A 26,689-nucleotide genomic window follows, 5' to 3' on the forward strand; every position below is an offset into this window, starting at 1 on the left:
AACCAGGATTAATTTTTCTAGCTTAGGCAAAAAGATAAAAGTCAAGAGATGACAGGTGGCTCTGGGATTTAAACAGGGCATTGAAGGCATCCGTGGCACTCTCTTTTCTTCATAATACTGTCTGTGCATGTTTAATGTTTGTTTAAGATTGTAAAGCAGGCATTTTCCCCAAAGTTATTTCAGTATAAAAAAGTTTTCCAAAGCTTAAGTATAAACTGTGAGGACATCAGTGAAAAATATGGTCAAATATCTGTTTTTATGAACTATTAACTATTTCTATTTCAAATAAATGTTGTTCTTTTTAACTTTCTATTCATAAAAAAAAAAATGCATTACAGTTTCCACTATACTATTAAACAGTTAATACTATTAAACTGTTTTCAACATTGATAATAATGAGACATTTTTCTTGAGCACGAAATCAGCAAATTAGAATGATTTCTGGAGGATCACGTGACACTGAAGACTGGAATAATGAGGGAGGAAATTCCAAGTTATTTTAATTGATAACTAATGTGGTTTATTCTGTAACATGGATGCTGACATAGTCTGAAATACATTATTATTCTTTATAGTATAAACTAAATACAAAATTCACAATGTTGAAGGTCAGAAATGAGAGTCCTAATAAAGATGTTATGGTCTATTTGGAACCTATTGCTATGGCGTGTCACTAACCAAATCCTCATTGCCATCACCAGACTGATGATAACTGTTGCATGTCGTACTGTTGTCTAGAGAGTTTCTGTGAGCATCATTAAAATGGTATAGATTTGTTATATTTCACAAACGTGCTGATTTTTTCTTTTTATGAAGAACACAACATCTAATGCATCTGTTTTATATGTCAGTCCCTTTAATTTATTGACAATTTCTGTACCCCCCTTATATTAATGTCCTTTGTTAACTGTCCCTCTTCCTTTTTTGGGGTTGTCTGCAATTTGAGACTGTGAATTTTTTTTAATTCTGTCATAATTTACTAACCGTTATGTTGTTCTAAATCTGTATGATTTATCTTGTTCTATGAAGAAGATATTTTGAGAAATGTCTCAAGGTTTATTTCCCATACATTTTTGTCTGGTTCCTAAAATTCTTGGGAACAACAAAGAAGAAGGTAATTTTTGAACAAGTTTTCATTTTTTCATTATTCCTTTAAGTTCCAAGTAATATAGAGCATAACATAATATTAAAAACAATGTTAAACATAACATGCAATTATTTTTATTGTTCATTTACTTTAAATGTATTATATATTCAAATTGACTGAGAGAGTTAGATGAGCCCAAATAAGAAATGACATGTACATTTGATAGTAAACCAGATGCCTGATGGGAATTTTCATCCATTTTCCATTTTGATGGAAACGATGGTTACTATGGTATTAATTAAAGTAAGCAGTTCTTAAAATAGGTTAAGAGATTTCACAAGAAAGCTTTCCATTTGCTTGTTTTTCCTTGCTTTCTAGTTTTCTATGGCTCTTAACAAGTGAGTGATCTGTTAATGACACAAATACATCATCAGCCCTTAGTAACCTTTGGTGTCCCTTACACCAAATTAGCATCATTGTGCACATTATGCTATATATATATATATATATTATATACACACACAAACACACATGGACCCAGCAGCAAGGAGTACTCAAATACCACACACACACACAGACACGTGCACGCACACACACAAACACACGCAGACCCTTGAGCAAGGAGGAATGAAACCTAAAAGATTGGCATTATATAAAGCTGACATACATCTTCCGGCTCTCAGCCAATGAGCAGCAGAAGCAATGAAAGAGAAGTGAAGAGAGAGAGGGGTTATAGCTCAGGCTTCTGTTTAAATTAGTCTCTGTGAAGTTGGATAAATTTCATTCTCACTTGGATACAGTAGCCTAACAAGACTGTGTGAAGAAGAGAGAGAAGGACACCTGGATGAAGAAGAGAAAGGGATCATGTAATCAGGTACAAGGTTTTATTATCCTATATATACTGATATCTGATATTATCCTACATTGTTGCTACATTGAATTCTGATGCATCAAATTGTTCAGCTCATGAAGAAAAAACTACTACACTTGTACATTTTCTGCAGATAATGTGAGTGTTAAACTCACAAGCAGGATGTTAGGATGTTGTGGTAATTGCCAGAGTGTTGCTATGTAACTCAATGCCCATTTTGTGAGTTAGGTGCCAATAAACTTCAGCTTTAATTGTCAAAACTATTTGCTAACCTAGGTATCTACCTACATTTTACACCTCCAAAAACATCTACAACTCCAAAAAGTTCACACAATTCACTGCAGACTTTCAGCTGAAATGTCAACTAGTGGCAGTAAAACATCAACAAATTTTATTCTTTCCCACACATATTATGATTACTGGGCAGATTATCAATTGATAAACTCTTATTTTTCGTGAGGCTCCTTGCACAATAATATGACCTCAAAACACTTTTTGTGTGATTTGAAAATCAATATGTTTTGACATTTACATCACGTACCCAACTCCGTATGTATAACTTTTCTCATGTAGTAAACTTGCTCAGTAACCCACATGGTACGGTGGAGTGCTTGTGAATGAATCCTGTGAAACACGCGCCTTGATAAAAGACACTTTTGGTTGATTTATTGGAGGGCTTAGTGTAGGTGGTAACGGTATATTGTTTTGCAAACGCAATAGAGTATTAACCTTTTAGCGCCATTCGCTGAACATTTAATGGCCGAATTGCCACAATACGTACAACAACAAAACAAAATAAAATTATAATCTGTTTCAGTTGATTTTAGTTAAAAAAAAAAAAAGTATTTGTATTTACAACGCTGTGATTGAAATCACCCATTCGCATGGTTATTTGTAGAATAAAGCATTCAATTGATCATTTGCTTTTATCTAAAAAAAACCCCGTTGCCATTTACCCACCCTCAAGACCGTTTTTTCCCCTCTTTTTAATATGAAATTTAAAATGTTCAAAATATCACACAGTGATATCTGGTTCAGTTGAAATGTCCCTTATATATTAAAAATAATTGTAATTTAATTTGATTTGAACTAGTGTGCCTTTGCATTCTAAATAAAAACTGCACTGCAAAGCTATTACATCATGGAATTATAAATATATACATAGAGAAACAGAGAAAGAGAGAGAGAGAGAGAGAGAGAGATAGAACTACTTGTTAAAATGGAGGTCATAGTTTATGTGTGGAAGTGCATGTATGGTGCAGATATGTTTGTGTGGTTGTCGCATGAAAAGGTTTATTGATCAGGGCAGGGGGTAAAACTTCAAACTTCAACAAACACATATAGTGACACGAGCACAACGCATCACATCACCAACAAACAGCCTGAGAAGAACAGCCATTGTGTTCTATTACAATCTGACTTCCTCTCTTTACACAGTGGTATTCTTCTCACCAAAATAGAGTGCCACCAAGTGCATTCTGATGGGGGAGCGGGTGGGGTGGTGTAGATTGGGATGGGGGGGGGGGGGGCAACCAGAGAGAGAGAGGGAGGGAGGGAGGGAAGGAGGAAGAGAGGGGGAGGAGGAAAAGGAAGAGTGGAGGGGGGTTTGAAACACTCCCTGAGATGGCCCAGTACTTCTCAGAGTGTCCCACACTTGTGCTCTATTCCCACAGTGGGACGGGCACGAGGGGGCCTGTGCTGTATATGAACTCCAGAAATTGCTGGAGTGTTTTCTATAGAGATTCACTGCCATTTTTCTCCATTTCTCAGTATATCCCCACTGCCATACAGACACCAGAACTGGGCTACATCTACAGGACCCCCGGGCCACAGAATAACAGCCCACTCATTCATCTGAAGAGGACAAGACTACAGAAGACTCAACCAAAGACAGTCTCATAAATCAGAAGTCAGACAGGTAATTAACTTTTATGCATCAGTTTAATTTTTTAAGAGATCTGTGGGTCAAATAAGACTTTCATTTATTGCCATATTTTCAAGGTTTAGTGCAGAATTTTGTAATTAAAAAATAAACGAGATGATTTAGTACTTTTATTATTTATTTAATTAATTAATTAAATTATACTTATATATAATATGCAAATATTAAATTATTTATTATAAATAATTTTGAGGCACATTGTACAATACTGCATTTCAAATAATAAAATCAGTTGATTTGGTAGTTTAATTATTTATATAATATTTAAATATTTTTAAATATATTTATAATATTTCAAATATATTCAAAATATTTATTAATGAAATAAATATTTTTTTACATTTTAATATTTCCTTTTTTATGTACAGACTTTCTATGTTTATTTATTTTATTTTTTTACAAAGTCACAAACAATCATTTTGAATCAAATCTTAATACATTAGCACATTATGACATCACTTTTGTCATTCTAAAGGATTATGATTTTATGGTATGGTTTTTCTTTGGCCAAAGACTATTTCAGTGACTTACTGACTGTCTAGACCATTTTAAGTAGAAAAGTGAATTAGATCACCTATGCTGTGATTGATGTATTAATTTTACTTTTATAACTACATACAGTGGCCCCACTTAACCTACACCTACAAATGTATTAATGTTTGATTAAATTGAATATCAAAACAAGTTGCAACTACAAACAAATGATGCTAGATTTTTTTTTTTCAGACCTAATTCCCTAATCTTTGTTTATAACTTGACCTCTTTTTATTTTGTGAAATATTTTGCTTTAAAAATGAAAATTCTATTGGTCTTATTGGTTTGCTGTTTTGTTTCTTAATGCAGTGGCATTCATATATTCCTACAAGTGTTGCTTGAGTGTCCAAATACATTTTAAGGGTCACTGTATTTTAAATATATTCTATATCTTTCATATCCCAAAAGCAAAGTGCAAAAGCCCTGTATGTGATGTCAAGTGGTGTCTGTCTTGATTAATAAGACCAGTACAGTTGCTTTGATAGTAAAGAGAGAAACGGAACCACCATGTAAGGAAAGACATCACCCTGTTAGCAGCCTGACAAGCAGAGAAAGGATTGCCTTCATGACCCATATGAGGGATCCTACTGGATGGCAGGTGTTAATATGTGCGGGTGTCTTTGTATAATGTGGTTCTGCATTGGGCCGAGTCAGGCATGGGGTATTCTCACTTCATATGGCTAAACTCAGCGTCTCATCCTTGACCTCTCCATCCATTAAAGTGGCCTGTGTTAGTCCTGGAATGCCTGGCTTAAACAGTTGTTCTGTCCTTTGTTGGTATGCAAGTTCAAGTCCAGTAACACAAGTGCATATACATATTTAGACTTCAACTGGAAATGATGATAGTTTGCTTTGTCCAGTAATTGTGACTTCACAGTGTACATGAATATTTAATGAGGTAAATGCAGAGGCAGGTTATCATTGGTTGTAATATTCAAGCGCTGCATTGATTCACACTGTATTTTACAATGCAAATTATGTCGGTATTATGCAGGCAAATTAATAATGGCCTGTACAAAGTATTTTATATATATATATATATATATATATATATATTAAATACCATGCTAAAAAACAGCATAACAGAATGTTTACATATATTTCACAGGACAAAATTTTCTATTAATTTACAATTAACATGATCCTTTAAGACAAAATGCTTAAGGAAGTAACACAGCATATTAATATCCAGGGGTATACATGCTACTTTGTGTAAATTTACTTAATACTTTGTCTTGTGGACTAGGCTAAACCATTAAAAAGTTTAGGGTTACAATAGAATTGTTCATGTTTTTGCATTTAATTAATCAAAAATATAGTAAAAACAGTAATATCATGAAATATTATTACAATTTAAAAGTAACTGTTTTCTGTTTTAATATATTTTAAAATGTAATTTATTTCTGTGATGGAAAGCTGAGCCATTACTCTAGTCTTCAGTGTCACATGATCCTTCAGAAATCATTATTTCTAATTCTTATTCCAATATGCTGAGTTTGAGCTCAAGAAATATTTCTTATTATTAATGTTGAAAACAGTTGTGCTGATTTTTCAGGCTTCTTTGATGAATAGTAAGTTTAAAAGAACAGCATTTATTTGAAATATAAATCTTTTTTTAACTTTATGAATGTTTTACTGGCCTTTTTGAGCAATTTCATGTGTCCCTGAATAAAAGTATTATTTTTTCAAAAAAATGTTGTTGACCCCAAACTTTTAAACTGTAAATTTATGTGACAATAGCTTCATCATTCATTCATATGTGCAATTTTTTATGATCCCTCTTATTTGAAAAAAAAAAGAAGAAAAAAAGATAAACATCATGCAGATTCTGCATAGGATAAACTTATAACTATATAAACCACAGTGTTTGTCTTTGTGTCTTGCCTAGTTTACACTTCTGGTATATCGGGACAAAGATGTGACTGCAGTCTGTGGTGTCATGCTGATTCTGGTAGTCCCTGACATCAGGTTGAGGGGAAAGGGCTTAAATAAATATTTATTCAGAGTTAAGGGGTCAGTCTCATGCGTGGGCATTGCAGAGCCTCTTATGGTGTGAGTATCAGTGTGCCCGCAGCAACATGATCACTGTGAGAAAAACCAGTATGCCATCACTTGCCAACAGTGCCTGGCACCGCCACCTTTGTGAAGTGCTACTAGAATGTTTCAAAGGTGTTGTGGCAATGTTCCCAGGTTGTTAAACTGATGCAAATGGGAGTGCGAGGCTGCATGTTATTCTAAGTTTATTTTTGTTATTGAATGTTTGACAGTGGCTTACAGTAATAAAGAACAGACGAAGAATCCTTGAGTGCTAAAGGAAGCTCTGATGTTTCCTAACAAACAATTTAAAAGAAGCTTAAGAAGAGTTCTGAAAAGTTTCTCAGATCCTGATAAGCACCTTTTCACTGGAACTAAATCAAATTATTAAAGGGCCTGAAAATCAATGTTTTACACAAGTCACTACTGATTTACTGATTTAAATCATGTCTCTATTTTCTTGCTTTACATTTAAATCCATAAATTAAATATCTATCTATCTATCTATCTATCTATCTATCATACATACAGTTTATATATATATATATATATATATATATATACATATATACATATATATACATATACATACACACACACATAGGGTAAACGTACCTATTAAGCTCACCAAAATCTACATTGAGACATTTTTAGTGCACAAGATATTGGTTCCAGTACAAAAAGTTATGTTAAAATAAAATATCAATCTCTCACACAAAAATATTTTATTTTATTTTAAATGACAAAAGCATTTCAATTAGATAAACATCATTAAATTAAAAAAGTCTGGCTGTGCTTAATGGGTAAATTTTTGTACCCTTTAAGCATACCCCAGTTCCCATTAAGCTCACATCATGTTTTATTAAAAATTCTTGTTTATTTTAAGGGAAGTTTTTAAAGAATAATTGTAAAAATATATATTTTTTAAGGTACAAAGTCAATCACATAAAAAGCAGAACACTAAAATCAAGCAACAAGGCATTCAATTTGATCAGTTATATATTCATAGTGAAGTGTCATTTAAGCACATTGCACCATCTAGGCTAGTCCATGTTCAGCTAAGTAACACATTCAAAAATCACATAAAACAAACCAGTAAAACATTTCATTCATGGGGATGAACACAGAAACTAGCCTCATTATGAAACCTCTTTTTAAACGGATGTCATCTTATCTATATTCTCTTAAGGCTGGAATACACTACATGATTTTTGCCCCGATTTTCCACAGATTTACAGTCTGGAGAAGTTGATGCTAGTTGCCAAAGATCAGAGCCAGTCTGCAGATTTGAGTTGACAGAATCTATAGAAAATCGATTAAATTAACTTAAAGTGACAACCATCAGTTAATATTTAAAGTTTATTTATGAAGTATTTACATAGACGTTCAATGCGGAAGAGCTTAAAGAGAGCATACTGAGCTTAATTGGAGCAGCAACAATTTTTAATAAATTTAATGTAATATTTATTAAAATGACAGGATTTTTGCTAAATAAATATTCTAGGTCATGTATTAAGTTCATACATATTTTAATATGAACAACTATTATTAACAATATATATGAAATAATACTTTTTCTTATTGATGTCACACTGAAGCTGTGTGATTTTCATAGTAGTGCACCCTTTAAGCTTACCTTAAGATAATGTGAATTTTTTAAATTACAGCACTGTAAAACGTCAGACCAGCAATAAACTGTCAATTTATAATATTATGGATGTAAAAGTACAAGCCAGTAATGCCTGTTAAGTAATATGTTAGCGTAGCACACAATAATATAAAGCTAGTCAGCTAACTGTGTTCTGTAGCATCTGCGCTATGTTGCTAAAACTATCTTTTGGATCGAACTGTAATTATTTCCCACATCCAAGTTCCAGGATATAATATGCAAAAGTCTGAACATTAATCTCTTAATTTAAAATAAGTAGTGAAACTTACTCACAATAAAGGCTTAAACATCTAAAAAATGCACATTTAAGGGGCTCCTCTTTTGGTGAAAGTTTTTAGACCGCTTTCAAAATGGCCACCAGACAGTGTGAACACATGGACACTCATATCTCAGTGTGCAATGATCTGATCGACTTGAAATTACAGGAGGTATATAGTAACAAACACATCAATTGGTTAAGACATCAAGTAGGATAATAAATTATTTTTTCTTTTTATAATCTGATCTCAAAAATGGAAGTGTGCTTAATGGGTACGTGAGCTTAATAGGTATGTTTATTCTATATATATATATATATATATATATATATATATATATATATATATATATATATATATATATATGTGTGTATTATTAAAATATTAAATTAAGTAATTAGCAGAAGCAAAAAAAACAACTAAATATTAAATATTAATAATAAATTAAAGATACATTGGTTTTGTGTATTGAGGGGTAAATGTATCTTAATTTAACATGCTAACAATAGTGTATGAGTATATACATTAAAGGCCCTTCAAGGTCAGTAACTAATGTCAACTCTTTCCTTGCACAAACAGAAAATCATATGAGAGCAGGTGAAAGTTCTTCCTGTCTGTCATTCATCTCACCAACCCGTGTATGTGCTCTGAAGTCCCATTGTTTGCTATCTTCAAGAAATACAGCGGTCTTTGACCTCAAATAATACCTCATGATAAGAGTTTTGGGGTTTTATGATTTTGTGCATTAATCAGATGCAAAATAATCAGCACAAATGAACTCTTATCTCATGTCATTCTTTTGCTGTCTTTGGGAAAGAAAACACCGTTGCACTTGTAGACCCTAAGAGACTCGTTTCCTTTAAAGTAGCAAGTCTGGAGGAAATCATATTGTTTGAAATTGCTTCCTAAGAGAAGAAGAAAAGGAAGATGAAAAAAAAGGAAAATGGAGAGACAGAATGAAAAAGAGAGAGCACATTGGCGACAGAGATCGCTCAGTCAGTGTGAATCAGACGGATATTTCCGTCCTTATTCTGTTTTTTTTTTTTCTTTTTTGAATGTCTAAGATTCCGTTCCCACCGATGCCATTCCAAACAGCCTTTGCCAACATAACATACGCACACGAGTTTACTGAGTTCCCGCCACTGAATGACAGTTACTTCCAAAGCATCTGGTGTGAGACTGTACCACTGCCACATAAAAAACACCTTTGAGACGGCATGCATTAGCAACATCATAAATTAACAAGAAAATGCTGAATTTCTTAGGAACCAGACTGCATATTTGACAAATGTGCATGTTCTAGTATAAAAGAAACTAATTATGTAAGACAAACTAGAACTTTATCTGCCAGAAGAAAGTATTATTCATAAAGCCTGTGCTTTGCTGCACATAGAGTCAAAGGGATAGTACACCCAAAAATGAAAATTCTGTAATTACTCACCCTCATGTCGTTCCAAACCTTTGTTCATCTTCGGAACACAAATTAATATATTTTTGATGAAATCTGAGAGCTTTCTGACCATCCATAGACAGCAACGCAACTATCACGTACAAGGCCCACAAAGACAGTCAGAGGTGGGTAGAGTACCCAAAAACTGTACTCAAGTAGAAGTAAAAGTACTTGAAGAAATATTTACTCAAGTAAAAGTAAAAGTAATAGTCTGAATAGTTACTTGAGTAAGAGTAAAAAAGTGTCGGATAAAAAAACTACTCAAGTAGTTAGTTACTAGTTACTTTGGATCATATACTGAATATAGTCTATTTTTATTTAGATATATAGATATTTAGATACATTTTTATACACACACACACTGCCATTCAAAATACCTTTAATTTTTTTTAATGTAATTTATTTCAGTGATGCAAATCAGAATTTTTATCAGCCTGATTTATTATCAATGCTGCTCTTTTTTAGCTTTCTATTCATAAAAGAATCCTGAACAAACTGTCACAGGTTCCAAAAAATATTAAGCAGCAAAACTGTTCCCTGTTGAAAAAAACAGCATATGCTGGTATGGTATGTTTTGAAGCATGGGATGCTGGTTTGAGCTGATTTAAGCTGGTCCTTTGCTTGTCCTAAGCTGGTCCGACCAGCTCAAGACCAGCACATGACCAGCACAAACCAGCATCCCAGCTTCAAAACATACCTAACCAGCATATGCTGTTTTTTTTTTTTTTCAACAACACTGGTAATAAAACAATATATTTGAATGATTTCTGAAGGATCATATTACACCGAAAACTGGAGTAACAGCTGATACAAATTCTGATTTGCATCACTGAGTTAAATTAAATTATATTTTAAAGTTTAATTATGTATTATAAATGTATTTAACCTCTGACACGGAGAAGAGTGAAATCTCCTCACACGACCGCTACAGAACATCTGAACATAACGAAACAAATGCACATTGACGGATCTTCTTCCGTCTGTTCTGCAAAATGTAAACAAATGTAGCCTTTATTTCTGCAAGCGTAAATATTGTGAAAATTTCCATATTAATTGTGTCTAGGCAAGGCATTCCTCCTGGAACTAACGCGGGTTTGGCGGGTGTTTATTTCATACTCTGTGACAGCTTATTTAATGAATCAATTATACATTGTATTTAATGTGTAAGGTACATGTACAACAAACTGGTAATGTCATAGTGGTATCGTGTATTGTAATCGAATCTATACCTGTGGAACCGACAGCACACGCGTTCATCTAATAAAGATCTTCATAGCTAGCAAACCATAGCCTTTGCAGATTTGCTTTCAACTGACTGTTGATCCAGAGCCACGTCTTCAGCGCTCTTGATGTTACAACTCTGAGTGAGAACCGCTTCAGACGACTCAGCGCGTGCGGCAGGGAACTGAACGAATCATTCAAACTGATTCGCGAACCGATTCATTGGTCTGCCAACTGGTTTGATCAAGCCTTCGAACAGAATTGACTCAAAAGAATGAATCATTCGCGAACGGGCATCGCTCATTGCCCAGAAAAAAAAGTAGATGGCGCGCTTGGAATAAACTGAAGGATTTTTAAATTGTATGCATTAAGATAAAGTAACGAGAGGAGCGTCGCCCACAGTAACGAAGTAAAAGTACCGTTTTTTCACTAAAAATGTACTTGAGTAAAAGTAAAAGTACCCATTTTTAATTATACTCTAAAAGTATTAGTTACCCAAAAAATTTACTCAAGTAAATGTAACGAAGTAAATGTAACTCGTTACTACCCACCTCTGAAGACAGTAAGGAAAGACATCGTTAAAATAGTCCATGTGGCATCAGTGGTTCAACCGAAATTTTATGAAGCTACGAGAATACTTTTTGTGTGCAAAGAAAACAAAAATACTAGTTTATTCAACAATTTCTTTTCTTCCATGTCCGTTTCCTCTGTGCATTCACAAGAGTAACACAAATGCATGCGTGTGGTGCTGCTGACGTAGAACCCAGATGCACTGTGGCTTGTTTGCAAGCGGAGGAATGCACACGCATGCGGTGTGATACTGACGTGAACTTGTGTCGAATTCTGACAGAGAAGAGAAGAAATTGTTGAATAAAGTTGTTATTTTTGTTTTCTTTGCACACAAAAACGGTTCTCGTATCCTCATAAAATTAAGGTTGAACCACTGTCACATGGACTATTTTAAAGATGTCCTTACTACCTTTCTGGGCCTTGAACGTGGTAGTTCCCTTGCTGTCTATGGAGGATTAGAAAGCTCTCAGATTTAATCAAAAATACCTTAATTTGTGTTATGAAGATGAATGAAGGTCGACATGAGGGTGAGTAATTAGTGACATAATTTTCATTTTTGGGTGAACTATCCCTTTAAGACAGCTAATTGAATTTCCTCTTTCGATAAATTTTCGAAATTAGATTTGACACATAGTAAGATTTCATGGTTCAGTCAGCTGCTCACTGCCCTTTTCTTTAGTAGCTCATTTAAAGACCAGAACCTGACATGCACAGGACATTTATCAGGTTAAAATTCATGTCTCAAGTACATTTGGGACAATTTAACAAAAAAATTACTGAGGAATATAAACTTCTATGTATATATTTCCCAAAAGATAGTAAAAAAAAAAAAAAAGAAATCAGTAAACCAGCATATACATTAAAGTGAGAGCAACAAAATAGGCTTCTTTATACTATAAACTTAAGTTGTTTCATTAGTGCCCACTTCTTTAATTGTCTCACTAAATACTAATTAGACATTTTGACTATTTTACATCTGCTCAGAAAGTAGGAGGGCCTCTGTTCAAACCGGTCTGTCCATATTTGGCCATTCTACAGGAGATCAGCAAGACCGGTACTAGCAAAACAGGGTTTGGTACAGGATGGGTGTGAGAGCACAGGCAGGCACAGACCCATACACACACATACACTTTAAAAGGTAACTCTCTAGTGTGGCCACAGTTGTGCTTCATAAAACATTTGAGGTTTAATGGGTATTTGAGTGACAACATCTTGTAAATAGCATTAAATCGAAAGCCCTTTCCAAGGTAACCTTAAAGGGATAGTTCACCCAAAAATGAAAATTCTGTCATCATTTACTCACCCTCAAGTAGTTCCAAACCTGTATGAATTTCTTTGTTCTGCCGAACACAAAGGAAGATATTTTGAAGAAAGTTTGTAACCAGGCTGTTTTGGGGCACCACTGACTTCCATAGTAGGAAAAAAAAATACTATGGAAGTCAATGGTGCCCCAGAACTGCTCGGTTTCCCACATTCTTCAGAATATCTTCCTTTGTGTTCAGCAGAACAAAGACATTCACACAGGTTTGGAACTACTTGAGGGTGAGTAAATGATGACAGAATTTTCATTTTTGGGTGAACTATCCCTTTAACTGGTGCTAAATTAAACAACTAAAACAGGCATATGCACACCCTAAGAAAAGATCAATGTGTGTGTCAGAGCAAAAGACACACAACACACTTTCTCATTGTTTTTACACCTTTTAAGCTGTTAGATCAATTGTATCAATTTCATTTAGAATTAACTAACCATTTAAGAGATGAACAAGATGCTTTATGGAATGACTGGAATTTAGAGTGATTTATTTAAAGGGAGACTGACGTGGCTGGACTGGCATTTACAGAAATGAGGCAGTGCTCACAGATGTTATTTTGGGAAGCAGAGCAACACTGAACAGTGTTAATGTTAGTGTCTAAGATTAATACACCTGAGCTCATGTTTGACACCTTTTAGAGAAACAGAGAGGAAACTTTTTTTATTCAGAGTTTATTCTGAGTATTTACTTCATTTATGTAATATAGAATATACAGTACTATAAAACGCATCTCTTTAGGAAAGTATTTATTTTTGTGCTCCCAAAATATCAAAAAAATATTTTTTTTATAAAAAATTAATGGTGCAAAATAGCTTAAGAAAAATTAAATGGTAAAAGAAGATGTTTTGATTTCGATACCTTTTAGCCTAAGCTTTTCATCCCAAATGCTAATTGTTATCCTTGTTACTACCCTGTTATTCATTAAACTTCATAAAATGGAAGTATTTTTCTTACAATGTAAGTATTTTTATCCCCATTATATAGTGCATAGATAGATAGATATTTACAGATATATACAGTATATATGTGTATATATATATATATATATATATATATATACACAGATTTTAAATATTAAAAATAAATTTTACATAAAAAAAAAAAACTGGTCTGGTTTCTCAGCCTGCCACATTTGTCTGAATTTGGAACACTGACCCCGTCATGTCGTTTGATTTGTCTCTGTGTTGAGAAGTTCAGTTAGTCCAAGCAGCATCCTAATAGCTTCATCACTCACACAGGAACAAAAACAGAAGCACAAAGGCTGGCACACATGATATAGTTGGCAGACATCTGTATTGTGGTAAAATAATCACCCTATCTAGGCCTGGACAGGGTCATTCAGAGTGGCAGTTCTCAGGGCCCTTGGCATCACCTTGCCCTGATCTACCCTGCCAAGACCACTGTTCCCATCCTACCCCAAAAAAATGGGGCAGGCCAGACTAAAATTAGAACAGTGGTCCCCTCTCAGGCCCTTGTAAATATACAATACATGACGCACAGCATGTGAAAACTCTGAAAATGTTTAAGTGGATCACAAGAACAGTCTTTCTAGATGCAGTGTCATTGCATTTGACAGCAAGCACACTTTTCACAAAAAGAAGTTTGTTAAGTTTTTAATAATAAACCAATAGATAATATCATTCAAAAGAAAGACAAAAAAAGCATTTTGACACTTTTTGTCAAACTTGGACTGTGGATCATGTTCGTAGTAGGCTAAATGTGTTTAGGTTTCCTTTTTTAAAATGTTGTGTTTGTTATTGTCTTTGTTTGGTTTTCTTGAATGGATTGCACAGCACTGTGGGCTGCTCTTGAGGCAGTATAAATGTACTATATAAGAAACTAAACTAAACTAAACCACACCTGGGGTTACTCTGCTATAAAGCACCAGATCACATTGACATCAAATTATTAGAAGTACTTAGAAAAATGGCTTACAAAATGAGAAAAGGTTCAGCATAGTTTCATCTGAACTGACAATTTAGACATTTTTCAAATGGTTTAAAAAAAAAAAAAAAATCAGATAAATTAGGAATAAGATGTAATTTATTAGGTTTAATTAAAATAAAATTAAGGTGGTCAGCCATACATGCACAATACTCTTTTACAAATGATTCAAACTCTTTTGAAAATAATTTTCAACGTTTGCAGACCTTTAAACTGAAATTAAGACTTATAATATATATAGGCTAATATCTAATATTGAATAACAATAATACATAATTATAAGTAAGTTATTTTCTTTTCTTTCTTTACTTTTTTTTTTTAGGTACACTCTAAAAAAAGATGGTTCTTTTAAAGGTTCTTTACATGCAGTAATGGTTTTATTTAGAACCATAGCATTCTGAAGAACCCTTTCATGCTGAAATGGTTCTTTGTGTCAGAGTTTAGGGTTCTTTATTCCCGCCCTTTTGTTTTTCAAACCTGTAACTATCAAAGCACCTCATTACTGATTTTCTGGAGTTCAGTGATCCAACTATACAGACTGTCAACACACTCTCAACAGGTAAATGATTTCATTCTTAAAATGTAAATACAAATTTAACTTTAAAATTGTAACTGGTTTCCAAACAAAACATGTTCTTATCTTTTTTTTCGTTTTTGGTCATATAAGTGTTTTTTTCTTTTAAGATTGTGAAGGGCTCACATACTGTCCATTTTTGCTTTTGGCCTTCATAAACATAATTGTGTTTACATAAACACATGGACACATTGTAACTCTAAAATCAATTGTGTTTTTCAAATGTATCACATCCTACAACCTCATCATCTGCAGAGAAAAATCGGCACTTAATCACACCAAAATGATGGACTTAAAGGCATCATGGATTGGAGTGTGATTGTTTCACTGAAACTTGGTCTTCATCACATCTATTTTTTGTTCTTGTGTTGTGTTTTACTTCTTTATGTATTTATTCATGTTCAATGTCAATTGTCATTCATTAATGTATTCAACTAATAACTGTTGTTAAGAGCACTGACAATTTTGCATGTCAATAAAAACATAATTCACACAACATGCTGCTGTTGTTGTTGTTTTACTGTAAAACCCTAACCGAGGCTACACTCTTAAGATGCCTCATTACTGATTTTCTGGAGCTCAGCCATCCAACTACACAGACTGTCAACACACTCTCAACAGGTAAATAATTTCTTTCTTAAAATGTCTTTAAATGATAACTTTCAAATGCTAATTGGTTTCCTATGTCTTTTCTCTTTTTAGTTTAAGAGAACATGTAAGTGTGACCAGCTCTATTCAGTTAAGGATACTCTCCTCTTCTTCACTAAGTAAGTAACAAAGATATTGAATTTTTGGTCCATTTTGTTAGATATTTTTTATTACTAGGGTTTATGCATAAACATACCCAGCTATCCCTTGACTTTATATTACTTTTTCTTTTTAACATTGTGAAGTGCTCACATGCTACTTTTGGCCTTCATAAACAATTGTTTTCACATAAACAAATGAAAGGAGGCACATTGTATATATAAATTCAATTGTGCATTTCAGATGCTGTCACATCCTACAACCTCATCATCTGCAGAGAGAAACTGCCATTCATTCACACCAAAATACAGATAATGATTAACTTAAAGGCATCAAAGAGGATTGTGAAGATATTTCACTGCAGCTTGGTCTTCAATACACTATTTTATGCTCTATTTTGTTTTATTTCTTTAAGTATTTCTTCATTAATGTATTCTGCTATTAACTGTTGTTAGACCGCTGTCATTTTTGCTACAGTTTCATGTTATTAAAAAAACAGTACCTAATTGACACGTTGTCGTTGTTGATTTTATGCAAAACCTTAATAGACACTTCAAGATATTATAAGACCAGGCAGATAGAAGGGGAAAAAAAACAATATTAATAAATGATGTATACATCATCATCATCAAGTCCTTTCGCAGCGCAAGCGCTGATCTAAACGATGTCTAACATGCCGTCTTTCTGTCAGGGTTGATGTTAAAGACATTCATGTCCCGCTTGATGACATCCTTAAAGCAGAGCTTGGGTTGGACACGAGGGCGGTGTCCAACAGCTAACTCCCCATGGAAGATGGACTTTGGGAGACGTTCATCCGGCATACATGGTCGATCCATCTGAGACGTCTCCTCCGGACATCCTTCTCCGCGGTGTACATGTCACTGCTGTTAGTGAGCTTCAGCACAGTGGTGTTCGGGACCCGATCCTGCCATGACAGGCCAAGGATCTGTCGTAGACAACGGAAGTGAAAAGCATTAAGCTTGTGCTCCTCCCGCCGGTATGTAGGCCACATTTCGCTTCCATATAGCAGAACGGAGAGCACACAGGATTCATATACGCGCACCTTTACTTTGAGAGAAAGGTGGCTGTTGTTCCAGATGCGAGACTGAAGTCGCCCAAAGGTTGTTGAGGCACGACCGATCCCTGTATTCAATTCAGCATCTTGGCTGTTGTTTGCTGTCAGGGTTGAGCCGAGATAGACCAATTTCTTGACAACCGACAGCACTGTACCGTTGATGGTGATGTGAGGGGGAGCAGGAACGTTCTGAGCCATCACCACTGTCTTACTGAGGCTTAAGCTGAGTCCAAACTCTGTGCAGGCAGCGGCAAAAGAATTGCACATCTCCTGAATTTCTTGTTCAGTGTGAGCCACGAAGGCAGCATCGTCTGCGTAGAGCAACTCACGCACAAGGACACGCTTCACCCTGGTTCTGGCCCTCAGACAAGCCAGGCTGAAGTTGTTGCCATCATACCTGGTGTGCAGCAGAACCCCACCCGGATCCTGAAAAGCCCGTCGCAGCACAGCCGAGAAATAGATGCCAAACAAGGTGGGAGTGAGGACACACCCCTGCTTTACTCCGCAGCAGGCATCAAACTCGTTTGAGCGGGCACCGTTGAACTGTATGGTTGCCCGCATCCTGTCATGGAAGCCTTGGAGTATTGCCAAAAGAGTTGCCGGACAACCGAACCAGAACGTGGAAGAGACCAGAGTGACTCACATAATCGAAAGCCTTAGTCAGATCGACAAACACCATGTACAATGGGCGTTGCTGTTCCACACACTTTTCCTGAAGCTGGCATACCGAGAAAATCATGTCCAAGGTCGAGCGACCAGCACGGAAGCTGCACTGACTCTCCGGCAGCACCTGGTCAGCAACGCGCTGCAGTCTTGGTAGGATTGCACGGGCAAGGCGTTTTCTCGGAAGGCTAAGGAGCAAGATGCCTCAATAGTTGTTGCAATCCTGCCTGTCACCCTTGTTTTTATAAAGAGTGATGATGTTGGCATTCTTGAGTTCGCTAGGGATGCATTTGTTCTGCCAACAGCATCGAAACAAGCAGTGAAGCCGCCTGACCAACACTGTCCCACCACACTTCAGCAGCTCCGCTGGAATTCCATCGCTGCCCAGTGACTTGTTATTCTTCATAGCTGCAATCGCACACTCGATTTCCATTGTTGAGATCTCCGCATCCAGCTCGTTAAAGAAAGGTAGTTGTGGTACAGCAGCAGAAACAGCGTTCAAATTGGCGTCCACAGGAGTGCCATACAGCAAGCTGTAATGCTCAACCCATCTACCAAGCTGGCCTGGGAGGTCATTGACGATGGTGCCATCAATGGCTCGCAAAGGTGCTGTTTTTTTCACTGTAGGACCCAGTGCCTCATTGATGCCGCTGTACATGCCACGTATGTCCCCAGTATTTGCACACCATTCTACCTTCTCACTAAGGTCCTGCCAGTACTGCTCGTAGGCCTGACATCATTCCTGGCCTTACGATAGTGAGCGATGGTGGAATCGTTTATATCTTGGAGAACACTGAGACGGGCAGCACGCTTGTCAGCAAGGGCCGGGAGCAGAGTAGCAGAGCTTGCAAGGAACCAATCCGGCTGTTTCCTTCTATAAATGCCGAAGACCTCAGATGCAGCCTCCGTCATGGAACCGCTTAGCTTGGCCCAGGTGTTTTCAGGAGTGTCATCAACTCTGAAGTGAAGGCCCTCCATACCCGCACAGAATCTTGCCACGTATTTATGTTTACGCATCAGCTTAGTGTTTAGCTTTGGAGTGGCACTGTGAATCTTCTGTGGGGTGAGTTTTAGAGTGCAGCGGACAAGGGCGTGGTCGTTGTCACAGTCTGCAGAGTGCATGCTCCTGTACCTCTTGACAGCGTTGAGTTAGCGCCTCCTGACAATAATGTGATCGAGTTGGTGCCAATGTTTGGACCGGGGGTGCATCCAGGTAACCTTGGATCTGATAGGTCCAGATGAAAAGGAACCCGGTAAGCATTGGCCATGAACAGCGCACAACTCGAGGAGACGTTGGCCGTTGTCATTGATGCTACCAATCCCAAAATGACCCAAGACCGGCCTCCAGGCAGTGACATCCCCTCCAACTCTGGCGTTGAAGTCCCCAAGCAGAACTAGATCGTCCCCGGCCGGGACGGAATGAATGGCCTCGCTAACGTGGGCATAGAAGGCGTCCTTGTCCTCAGGAGTCGCGTCAAGAGTGGGTGCATAGGCAGAGAGGAGAGTGAGAAAGCCAGCTGAGTGTGACATCCGCAGGGACATTAGACGTGGAGAGCAAGCAGTTGGTTGAGAGACGGTGGACAGCAGGGTGTTTCGCACAGCAAAGCCGACTCCATGCATTGGATGATGGTCGTCTGGATAACCACACCAGAAAATGGTGTAGTTCCTCTCGCGTACCGAACCACTACCCACTACCTTGCTATAAGCCAAGTCTCGCTTATAGCAGCAATATCCACTCTGAGGCGAGATAGTTCGCAGTCAATGACGCCTGATTTCCGAGGAGCACTGTTGAGGTCGGAGTGCACTCCAAGACTTCTGATGTTCCAGCCCGCCAATTTCAAAAAAGAAGAAGAAGAAGAGGCAGTCGCAGAATGTCGACCTGACCGCGCCTGCCTTGCACGCGTGTCCTGCCAAGCAACGACAGCCTTTGAGTGCAAGGGCTCCTGATTTGCTAGTCGCTGAATATGTATATGACTTTCCATGCATGCTGTATAGCACCGAGTGCCGGGGCAGAGTGCAGAAGACGGATGTTTGCCCAGGACAACCGCCTTCCTCTGGGTCCTGCACCACTAAATCCGACTGAGTGCAAAGCACGAGAGTCAAGAGCAACGCAGGATCGCCCCGCAGTAGCCTACTAACTTGGCTTAATACTCGCTGACCGTTGTCCCGCTAAGCATCATCCGCCCACCGAGGAAGCTGTAGTAGACCAACCAGGAAACGTTCCAATGCTCCTGCTGCCGAGTTGACATCTACTATTTGACCCATAGTTGGGAGAATGTATACAAATAATACTAATATTAATGATATTAACATACTAATATTAATGAAAAACTATCTTTAAAAGATTATTTATGACACCAATATGGTCCTATATAGCATTTTCAATGCATGGTTCTATATGGAACCCAATAAAAAAAATTCCATTTAGCACTAAAAAGGATTCTGCTTTTGTTACAAGCCGAAGAACCCTTTTCTGGTACTGTTAAGAACTATTTTTCTTAAGAGTGTAGGCTATAATAACAATACTACTTTTGTAGATGCCTTCAGTTCAGTTACCATTTGAAGAAAGGAAATGGAATGTGTAAGTTTTGGGTTTAGCAATTTGTGGGGACACTTGTAGACCTGTGAGGGAAGACTGCATTGCATTACTGCATTATTTTTGATGCACATGTACACAAATGATATCCCTTTGATATATTAAAAAAAGCATTGATTAATGAATGCCGCATTATAATCTCTCCAGTTACAGTTTTTTTTTTATTCGCTTTGGTACTATTTTCACAAGCAACTGTTAAATTTTCAAAACTCTTAGTACTAATATCACAACAGATCGTCAAAAGTGCACTTTTTTCAAACATTTCAGCATATTTTCAATTGTTTTAGTACAATACACACAATCACAAAGTATCCTTTTCACTAGACAAAATAATTGCTTCATCTACATAAATGTTTCATTCACAGTAACCGTTTTTCATAACGCTCTTACTATCAAACTTTTAATTTGCATGTCTTCTCATTCAGTTTCATACATTTGTGTATTATTTAATCTAACTCATCTTGGTTAATCAGTGAATCATTTGGTGCAGCTATAGAAATCTATAGATATAGATTCAATAGATAGTTTCTAAAGAACATATTTGCAATTTAGGGACAATCAAATGTAATAAATTTTTTTTTTTTGCACTATAAGTGATTTACCTTAGATGATAACCACTATTTTGTACGTGTGTGTGTGTGTGTGTGTGTGTGTGTGGTTTAGGTAAACCTTAAGTTATGGGGACAAAATGTCCCCACAAAGATGGCAATATCTGAAATCCTTGTCCTTGTGGGAGACTTTTTTTCTATGAGAAAAAACTATTTTTGTAAGAGTAGGTTTAGGACGAGGGTTAGTGTAGGGGCATAGAATATATGGTTTGTACAGTATGCGATAAAACCCATTACTCCTATGGAATGTCACCATAATGATAGGAATACCGGTCTGTGTGTGTGTGTGAGAGAGATTTTGCCAGGTAACACACACACACACACAAACACACACACACACACACACACACATACACAAAACCTTTGAGAACGTCCTAATTTGTAAAACTGTGTTTTGCAATTTATGAACATGCAGGATACAAGGGAGATGAACTCATCAGAGATGTTTCAGAAGAAGGGAGGGTAACACTTTAGAATAATGGTCCGTTGTTAACAAGTAACTATGCAGGAAGTAATAGGTAGTACTACATTAACACTCAACTTAATACTATTAACTAATAGAGAAGCAATATTAACTAAGCAGTAAGTAATAGCAAATTTAGGAGAAAGGTAGTTCCTTATTAGATATTTGATACTTATTAAATAAAAATCTCCTCATTGAGAACTACTTGTGAACTATGACCAATTAATAAAGAATTACCAATTAATTCCTAATCACAACAGTAACGTCTTAAAAGTGAACAATTGGGTTATTTGTGGAAACTAATTTATGAATATGATATCCCCCAAATAATTTGGCTACAGTTTGAAATTGTGACTTCTACTCTTACCAAAGGATGGATGTTCTCCGTTTATTTCAATCAAAAACAGAATAATAATAAAAATAATTAATTTAAAAATGTTAATAATTAGGAAGTGACTGAATTAGTTAACAATTATGAGCTCTAGTTTGTGTCAGTTCAGTATGCCTCCGACTCCAAAAGACCTACCTTTAGTGACAGTAGGCTGGGGAGGACTTTTCTTGAATATAAATAATGATGTTCTCTTGATAAAAGCAATTTACATCCTTAATGAAGGCATCGACTGCATTTATATTGTGTTAAGCACAAAACAGCATATTCCAGATTACAGTGCCTGCTTAAATATTACTAGTGCATCACACAAATGTATGAATGTACACTATGTGTCAGATTTAAATATTTTGGTTTCACTTTATTTTGATGGTCCCTTTAACACATTCTATTGACTATAAGTAATGTTGCACCTACATTTCTACTGACTCTCATTAGAGTGTTAGTAGTGTATTAGTTGACTAGTAGGGTTAGGGTTAGATTAAGTTGACACATTCTTGCAAAGTTATTATCTGTTGGGAGACCAACACAATAAGGAGTTGGTAGATATGCAGACAGTCTACTAATACTCTTATGAGAGTTTGTTAACATGTAGTTGCAACATTACTTAGTGTCAACAGAATGTTCAAAAGGGACCATCAAAATAAAGTGTTAAATAACTTATTAAATTACTTAGTAATTACTGAGTGGTTAAGGTGTTTTTCACTTTAAAATAATGGTCCAGATCACTAGTAGTTCCTGCTGGCTGACAAGGTAACGTTTGAGAGGGGCTAATGTATTTTTCACTTTAAAGCTAAGGTGCTACTAAGGAACTACTAGTGATCTGGACCATTATTTTAAAGTGAAAACACGTTAACCCTCAGTAATTACTCACACATAAATTAATAAGTTATGTAATGTTTTATATCTGACACCTGAGTCATACATTTGTGTGAAGCACTAGTGATATTTTACCAGTAGATCATGTGGAGTGGGATACATATTGAAATGACATAAAACAGAGTTCATAATTGTGAACTAATTCAATCATGAGCTTGTCAGCATCACTTCCTAATTATTAAAATTTTTAAGTGAATTATCGTTTTATTATTATTCTGTTTTTGATTGAAATAAACGGAGAACATCCATCCTTTGGTAAGAGTAGAAGTCATAATTTCAAACTGTAGCCGACTTATTTGGGGGATATCATATTCATAAATTAGTTTCCACAAAGAACCCAATTGCTCACTTTTAAGACGTTACTGTTGTGATTAGTAATTAATTGGTTATTCTTTATTAATTGGTCATAGTTCGCAAGTAGTTCTCAGTGAGGAGATTTTTATTTAATAATTATCACATATCTAATAAGGAACTACCTTTGTCCTAAAATTGTTACTTACTGCTTAGTTAATCTTACTTCTCTATTAGTTAATAGTATTAAGTTGAGTGTTAATGTAGTACTACCTATTACTTCCTGCATAGTTACTTGTTAACAACGGACCATTATTCTAAAGTGTTACCGAAGGGAGAGAGATGGCATCAAATACAGCATTTTACATTACATTATGCCATTATGCCACATTACTATAACTCATCTGAAAAGTGCAGTTACTGTATAGATTCACTCATATGTCATACTGCATTGACAGTAAACTCTGTTCTAGCACAAAACCTTATGGCCATGTCATACCTTCATCACACCTTTTGATACAGTAACACAATGTATGAATACTTTTACAAACATTATGGATTTTATGCAAGTTATGCAAGCTAAGTAATGTAAGTATATTTTCTAACATGGCAATTATTGCCTGTATTACTGTAATTATTTCAGCAACAAAGGTGATTTAAAAGATGTATCTTGCATTGTTTGCTCTTGAATGAACTGATTGTTAAAAGTACTAAATTGAAAGAAGAACATACTGTTGTGTTTTGGTGATGAAATCAAATGTTCTCAATATATATTACGATAATCTTATGTTTTGAAACAATGATTGAGTGGATGAAAATATTTATAATTGTAATTAAATTATGAGATCAGATTTTGAAAGAATGATAGCGATGTTACGAGTGTGATCTGTTTGGATTTTTGTATTAAGAGTTTTGAAAAATTACACCTTACTTCAGAAAATAGGCCCAAAGCCAATTAAAAACTGTAACAACACGACTTATCAATATCGTAAACCAACAGAGCAGCGCCATCTACAGACTAAATATTTAGACATCATGAATGGAGAGCCCCATTCCATCAAACATCTACTCACATATGCGTTGAAGAACTCCATTCTCCACTCAGTCACTGCGGGTAATGTGCATCCCTGTCGTTCAGTCTCACTTGCTTAAGGTTTCAGATTCCTCATTAATTTGGACTTCATCCATTTTGACTAAATCGGACTACAATCTCTCTCCACCTGATACGCACAGTAGGCTTGATGACGCAATACAATTATCCTAAAAGCTGATTGGCCTGTATGATTACCGCTAACTTTGATTAATTAGGCTGTGGAGAGAAACTAATTATTATTTTTTATTTAGTGAATTACAAATATACGAGCAATAGGCTATAGGCCTAACCATGTCTAAACCGTTTTAACAAAAGAAAAATAAATAAATATATTTCCTACAGGGAAAACAAACAATACAAAAACTTTTTTGAGGGCAGGATTTAAAATAGCGTTACTTGTAAACACTAGAAAGCATGATTTCCTGGAAAAAGACAAATTTCACTATATCCTCTGCTTTTCTCGGTAGCATTTTGGATGGAAGCAAACGACATTGTGTCATTTGAATATCCATTCTGATTGGTAAGATTATACTTACTGTTTTTTTCAACTGCTTATACACAAACGAGGCAAAAAAGCATTTTAAGTTTAGAAACATTTTGAGTCTCCACCTCCCTTGCCTCACAGTGCAAGTCCCTAACCCTAACTAGTCTAGTTTTTTGTAGTGAGTAGCCTATACTGTGATTTTTCCTTTCCAGCCTCCTACTCACCCGTCCCAGAGCAGCCCCTCATAAACACCACCACACTCACTAAACAGGACTCAACGCTTACATTTATTAAAAAAAAAAAAGAAATTAGGAGCACAGTAAAAAAAAAATCAAGAGCACTTTCTGATCAATAACAAAAGTTAGCCTTCCCATTACAAAGTAATATTGGACTCCTTTAAAGTGATTTACAAGAGCATTTTTTTCTAACTTTATTCGAAGTGTTATCTTTTATGTCAAATTCAAAAGTGTATTTTTATAAGCTTTTTTCAAAATGTCTAATTAAAACAATGTAATAAGAAGAATAAGTTACCAATCAAATAAAATCAGTATTAACTAAATTAATTTGCACTACAGAGGTGGCACAGAAGAACACAAAAGTGGCTTGTAGGTATTTACAGACATTTAGGGCCTCATTTATCAATAGGCTTGTTTGAGATGCGCCTCGCCTGAAATGAAGGCGAGAGTAGGCGGCTGCAGTGAGGGGAGGAGTGAAATAAGCGCAGTCAAGACAGACAGTTCTGACCTCTCGAAGTGGAACAGATACCTACGAGATCAAAGGCAGATATCGCGTTATTCTCACTCATATGCTGTGCTGCTGATAAACATGATATAATTTCAGTTCTGTTGCTTTTATATGAATATAAATGTGATGAACAAGATTCTCAAAGTGCTTGCTATTTAATTCCATACGAAAGGCGTATTTATCATACATTTTTTATTTTAATTAAAACATGTATTTTAGATTTTTATAGAAACTATGACAACAATCACTATCTCACACAGAGATCACATGCAGTACACATATTCAGTGTTTGGGAATATTCATGCACAATTTAAATACCGTACATAATAGCATGAAATCAGATTAAAAAAATAAAACATTTTAGAAGAGAATGCAGCATCATGGTTGTCTGAACCAATGAGCATTAAGCTGTGTCGTCAGTCAGGCGTTTCCCATCATGCTTTTGATCAGCGCAGTCGGTGGAGAGCAACTGCGCGCGACTGCTCAATCCGACACAGCCGCCTTGCCGTCGCGAGAGTTTTTTGGCACACGTACGGAGTAGCATCTGCCTGCAAAACCGGAGGCTGCATTTTCAGGACCGCATTTCTAGGACCCTAGGTTTTTAGTGACAGCGCCACCTACCGAATTAGAGGACCAGCGAGCGAAGATGGATGACAGTCAGAGTGTGAGTATCAAATGTGAATACATTTTTATTTGTTTAACATTAAAAACAATTGTGATGCATTTCATTGGAAAGTTAACATAGCCGAAGATATCGTGATTTGCTAAATAGTCTTGAATTCATAGCCGTCATATATTAGCCTCTAATGCTGTAAAATGAATTGTTAGCACATTAATTTAACGAAACTGTTGCATGATAAGCCTGTGTTGACTTATTGACAGCACAATAAACTGTAGCACGTTCGTTGTGAAAGCTTGTTAATTACTCATTGTTTTTCCATTTTAATTAAGTTAAAATAATCTTAATGTTTTAACTGTCACATGCTCACAGTCAGCCTGTTTAACGTTACCCCAATATACATGTTATGAGTACGTCTCTTCATTTTGACATGGTTTTATAATGTTGTTTGAGACATATGACATTTTAATAGTCAGACATAACAGAGAGGCCATCATAATAATTGACTGTTAAAATACCACGTGTTAGATTGTCATTTACTGTGTACTGTACTCTATATGAAGTGCTTTC

General features: G+C 35.9%; 2 protein-coding genes across 3 annotated transcripts in view; one reads left to right on the plus strand and one right to left on the minus strand.

Moving 5' to 3' along the window:
• The window catches only part of gja8a (gap junction protein alpha 8 paralog a), a 41,092-nt gene extending 16,734 nt beyond the window's left edge, over positions 1 to 24,358 (minus strand). The window contains exon 1 of the mRNA XM_058786363.1: positions 24,253 to 24,358. The gene's annotated coding sequence lies outside the window, so the exon portion shown is untranslated. The remainder of the gene's footprint in view (positions 1 to 24,252) is intronic.
• gja5a (gap junction protein, alpha 5a) overlaps positions 3,604 to 26,689 on the plus strand; it is a 32,362-nt gene continuing 9,276 nt past the window's right edge. The window contains exon 1 of one of the 2 annotated variants that reach the window (XM_058786365.1): positions 3,604 to 3,876. The gene's annotated coding sequence lies outside the window, so the exon portion shown is untranslated. Of the gene's footprint in view, positions 3,877 to 26,033; positions 26,165 to 26,689 lie in introns of those variants that run through there. The other variant, XM_058786364.1, reaches the window with a different exon arrangement.

The sequence above is a fragment of the Onychostoma macrolepis genome, chromosome 09, assembly GCF_012432095.1.
Source record: "Onychostoma macrolepis isolate SWU-2019 chromosome 09, ASM1243209v1, whole genome shotgun sequence".
Lineage (NCBI taxonomy): Eukaryota > Metazoa > Chordata > Actinopteri > Cypriniformes > Cyprinidae > Onychostoma > Onychostoma macrolepis.